The sequence below is a fragment of the Pinus tabuliformis genome, chromosome 3_2, assembly GCF_031772625.1.
Source record: "Pinus tabuliformis cultivar Carrire ecotype Pingquan chromosome 3_2, CPIR1, whole genome shotgun sequence".
In the NCBI taxonomy this organism is placed as follows: Eukaryota; Viridiplantae; Streptophyta; class Pinopsida; order Pinales; family Pinaceae; genus Pinus; species Pinus tabuliformis.
In genome coordinates, this window is record NC_142302.1 from 1,059,514,849 (window position 1) to 1,059,520,848 (window position 6,000).

A 6,000-nucleotide genomic window follows, 5' to 3' on the forward strand; every position below is an offset into this window, starting at 1 on the left:
AACTAGTTGCGTCTTCAGATTCCCGTGTGAGCGGGCCTTATTGTGGCATTATATTTCACAGCTTAACAGCTTACAACCTCCGCTTGAGTTTCTTTTATACTCCGTGAGGTGTCATTGAAGAAATATGAGAACACCAAAGAACTTTGACAATATTCCAAAAACAAGTCTTCACCATATTTGTGTGCGAATTTTGAGGATAAAACAATTAAACCGTGCCTGAATTTAGATTTATTCGTTTGCTAATACTGTAAAACTATGGCTCGATTTAGATTATAATTCTTATGCGGATAAGAACGGACGTCAACGCAACTTTAACTGAAGAATAAATGCCGAAAAACACAATTTAAAAAGAGAAAGGACCTTCACATTAATTGAGTGATGAAGCTCTAAAATTACAATTCAAAAGCTAGGGGAGAGATTCCTATTGTTGTGCAGGGACTAGTAATTGATATAGTACTGGTCCCACCAAACCACTAGTGATTGAGACTTTTGAAACCAAAATTTAAACAGAAATAAATAACATTATGTATAAATAAGTATTAAATTATGTCCAAAAATCACCCATACATTGACTGGGCCCACAACTGTCCATAAATAGTATTTTACTACTTAATACTGCAAAACATATTGACCCAAGTAGAAAATAGCTAGAGCCATAAAGGCTTACAAACTGGTCTATTCCAGAAGTACAAAACAGCAGTCACTTCAACGCCCACTCATCAGAACTGCAACTTTGCATCCCAAATAAATATGCCTACCTACACATAACAAAAGGAATGTATGTCATCCATAACTGTTGTGTTGTTCAACAACTAAACACTCTATGTTCAATAAATGACACCCAACCCAATAACAATTAAATCCACTTTGTTCAATAAATGACACCCAGACCCAATAACTACAATAAATGACACCCAACTCACTCTATTTCTCATTAAAACAGATCAAAGCACATGGATCAACAAATAAACAATTCCCAACCATTAGATCACATCAAATTAAATCCACACCACACATTCAAAATGAAGCCATTGCAATCCATGTGCATCCATGTCCACCAATTAAAATCAAGTCCCCAAAACTATAAAAGAAGTCCACCCACTGTTGAAGTTGCATCTTATGCTTTCAAACTATTCAGCAAACTTGAAGACAACATCACAAAACAGTGGCCAATATATTCAAGTTAGTTATATGAATTACAACTCATTCTTCTTATAGTTTTGTTTTCATTGTTTTCATTTATCAGATTTCTTACATTACAGTTCTGTCCATAGGGTTATGGTTAACCTATACAGTTACAATTAACCTTTTTTATACAGAGTTTATGTATGTGTTCTAGCTTATTATATCATCAGCTTCATAGTGATTACAGCTTACATATCACAGAGGTTACGTATGTCGTGTTGGTACTGTAGTCACAGCTTTTTTAGCTTACAGGAATTGAAGCTTAGCTTGCAGGAATTGAACCTATTGAATACAGTCGTATCCATCTAATCAACGTCACAAGTTGTTTACCTTACAAGAATTGAACCTTAGCTTACAGGAATTATTTGATCATCAGCTTCATAGTGATTACAGCTTACATATCACAGAGGTTACGTATGTCGTGTTAGTACTGTAGTCATAGCTTGTTTAGCTTACAGGAATTGAACCTTAGCTTACAGGAATTGAGCGATTATTATGGCTTGTGTTCTATGAAGAATGAGTTAAAACATAGAACAAAAACGAATTGTAACTTTAATGACTCTAATAAACTTAGTAATTTTTCACATATTTTCAGACCTTGACAATCATCATTGAGACATCACATTGAAACATAATCGAAAGACATGTATTTTCAGAAGCATGAAGCTATTGAGAAAGCAAAAATTTTGATATTGAGTCGAAAGAATGCAAATAAGTGAATTTCTACTACTGATGAATGGACCATAAAACTGAGGAATGGTTTCTTAGAATGGAAGCCCGAGTAGATGACCATTACTCTTTATTGGATTAGATGACTGCAAGATTTTAGATAATGAGAAAACACAATTAAAAGTAACATAGCAGATGACAGTCTTATTGGCCTTCATATCTTTTCACCTCGTTGAGCTCGAGACCTTAGGGTATGGAGAGCCCAAGCCATACGGAGTTGTAAAAGTTGGACCAAAGGAATGGGGATTTACTTAATTTAGCACTGTAAATTAAGTCACAGAAAATGGAGAGAAATATTGGAGTAGAGATTGTTCTTCTCAATATTCAAAATAACTAAATAAATTCAAAATAACTAAATAAATTATATGGAAAATATAAAAAATAAATGACTGCAACGAAACTCGATTAAAATGAAGTAAAACCAATTGTCTATGACACCTAGGAGACCATAGAATCAAATGTGATAGTGATTACAACTTACATATGCCGTGTTAGTACTCTAGTCATAGCTTGTTTAGCTTACAGGAATTGGACCTTAGCTTACAGGAATTGAACCTATTGAATACATCTCATTCATCTTATCACTATTAAGCTCTATACACTAAAAAGCTCGTATTAGTATCTAAGCATGGTTTCAGTTCACCCTTATCTATGAGTGAGCTAGAACAAAGCTCTGTATAATTACATATGTTATATGTATATTGAAGCTGAATCCAAACTATTAGGGAGATAACCAACCTGTGATACAGGTACTTTATCATATCTATACATATATTTCTTAGGTTAGTACTGATAGGTCAACCTTTAGATGATGTTACTTATAAAATATTTGTGCTATTACTTTTGCCGAGTGTTATGAGAACGAGACAAGCAAGTGATTAGGTAAACAAGCATGGTTATAAAGAGTCATGTGTAACTACTGTGTTCTAATTCCATAGCTTGTCATAAGCTTAGATAAGGTACAAAGGTGACAAGCTAATCCATATACAACATGATATCCCGAGGTTCTCACTCTTAGTCATTCATTTTATATAAATACCTTTTTTCTTATTGCTATATATAGTACCGTTCTCTCCATAATCAATACATATGGATAGACTGTAATCACTGTATACGCATATCCTAATGTAATACATAATCAATACATATGGATAGACTGTAATCATTGTATACGCATATCCTAATGTATTACATAATCAATACATATGGATACACTGTAATCACTGTATACGCATATCCTAATGTAATACATATGGATAGACTATAGTCACTGTATACGCATATCCTAATGTAACAAGCTCTGTTTCCTCATTACTTTGATTTGCATGGTTCTACTTATGGCACTGATTCAACCATTAGTAATGATTACACTCTACTCTATAGGGTAAGTACATATTGAATAGACCTACTTATTACCTGTATTCCCTAATCTTTAACAGATATAAGGAGAATGACGTAATTCATACATGTTTACATACCTCATTGGTTTAGCTCTATAAAGCTGTTGAAAGTAAATGGAAAATGATATATGAAAACAGGGACATACATGTTGATAATTTCCTGTAATAGAGGAAAAGTATTTTTGCAGAAGTAATAAAGCATAATTTGACATATATTCTAATGTCTAAATGCAACATACATGTTGATAATTTCTTGTAATAGAGGAAAAGTAATTTTTGCAGAAGTAATAAAGCATAATTTGACATATATTCTAATGTCTAAATGCAACATACATGTTGATAATTTCCTGTAATAGAGGAAAAGTAATTTTTTCAGAAGTAATAAAGCATAATTTGACATATATTCTAATGTCTAAATGCATGCAATAATTTTACAGGTTGTTGCATCTATGGCAAAAGGAAGTTACTCTGCTCGTACAAGGAGAAGTGGCAAGAGAGTGACAGGGGGTGCGCAGTTGCGATGCACATCGTCTGATGATGACAGGCCAGCTGATGTCAATGCTGGCAATGCACCAGGGAACATTGTTGAAGATGACCATGTGACAGTCGCTGATGTTAACACACCATCAGCCACAGAACCACCATCAACAACAGTCCAAGGGGCAAGCTCAACTAAAAATATCAGTGCTATAAGAGGATGGACAAAATAACAAATGTTATTTGCAATTGACGACATAGAGTTTAATGGATACTCAGTTCGGGCATTTGCAAAAAAACATGGTATTCCTCCCTCATCAATACATTATTGGATAAATGGATTGACTCATACAAAACGTAGAGGGCCTCTTACAGTTATGACTAAGGAGGAGGAGGCCGAGGTGGTTGCGTGGTGTAAAGAGATGGCCCAACTGGGACATGGGCTAGAGTTGATACAACTCAAATCAATAGTTGCTCAAATCTGTCAAGGGAGGCCAAACCCATTCAAAGATGGGTTTCCTGGTAAATCATGGTGGTTTGGGTTTAAAAAAAGGCATTCATAACTTGTATTGCGTACTGTTGAGGGCCTTGACAGAGACAGAGCATTAAATTTGCGCCCTGCAGTTGTGCAAAAATTCTATGACACACTTTCTATTGCTTACGATAAACATTCTTATGGAGTAGACCATATATGGAACTGTGATGAAACAGGTTTACAGGCAGGGAGGAATTGTGGCATGCGGGTAATTGCCAAGAGAGGGAGCCGAAATGTGCCAAATATTTTTCCCAAGAGCAGTGAGTGGATAACTATTTTATGTTGTGTTAATGCAATTGGTACTTCAATCCCAGGATTTTATCTATTCAAAGGTAAAAATCAACTGAAAAACTATATACAGAATAGTGAACCAGGTGCATGCATGGCTGCACATCCCCATGCATGGATGACTAAAGAACTGTTTCTAAGTTGGCTTTTTCACTTTGCTGCATCGGTACCAGGTGGCGTCTCGCCTAATAACAGACACCTTTTGATATTAGATGGCCATGGGAGCCACATAGCTGTACAAACAATTGAGGAAGCAAACAATTTAGGAATTGACCTGTTGACATTGCCCACTCATACCACTCATAGGCTACAACCCCTTGATGTTAGTGTGTTTGGCCCTTTCAAGAACTATTTCAGGTCGGAGCGTGCTACATGGATGGCAAAGAATCCAGGGGTTGAGGTGAAAAGGTTTGAGCTAGCAGAGCTTGCAAGTAAAGCTTTTAAAAGGGCTTTGACACCATCAAATATCAAGGCCGGCTTTAGGAGGACATGAATCTGGCCACTGAGCTATGATGCACTTATGCATGATACTGGTTGTAGCCAAGCATTTCATGTGGATGGTCAGGAAGAAGGGAATGTCCAAACATGTGTTGAAGTGCAAGAAGTAGATGACCAAGATGATGTTGTTGCAGCTGGTAATATGATTTCCCTGTCTCAAGGAAACTTATATGCTGAAGATGATGAAACTGTATGTGAAACACAATATAACAATGAACAAATTCCTAGTAACATGGAGATTGTTCCACCAACTCAAGAACATGAAATTCTTGTTGCTGATATTTCTAATGGTATTGTTGAACATGCAGTTGACAATGACCAATTGACACTGCCAAGCCAAGTAACCCCACCTTCATGGCTAGCAGAAGCAATGATCAATATGAGTTCACATAGTGTCTCAGCAACCAATGAAGAAATCAAGAACATGCCCTCACAACCAGCAAAATTGAACAGTGAAATTGTTCATTTTTTTGTGGACAATAGATCAATGGAAGAAGATGAAGGACATAATGAGGCATCAAATGAAGATAATGATATGGTTCAATCAGTTCCAACAGACACTGAAAGGGAAGTACCAAGCAATGACATGCAGGTGGGAGGGGTAGAGAAGACACTTGGACGGTTCCTAAAGCTACCAGTAGAGAGAGTATCAATGAAAAAAAAGCAAGGTGCACCAGGTAGTCTTCGTCTGGGCGAAGCTCACACTTACTCACCTCAGAGGACTATATAAACCTGTTAGTTGAGTCAGAAAAAAAGAAATTTGAAATGCAAGAATTAAAACAGAAAAAGAAGGATATAGTCAAGGAGAAGAAGGTAGCAAGGATTGTTGCAGCACAACGTCGCACAAAAGAAAGGATTGAAAGAGATAAAGCAAGGCAAGTTAAGGAC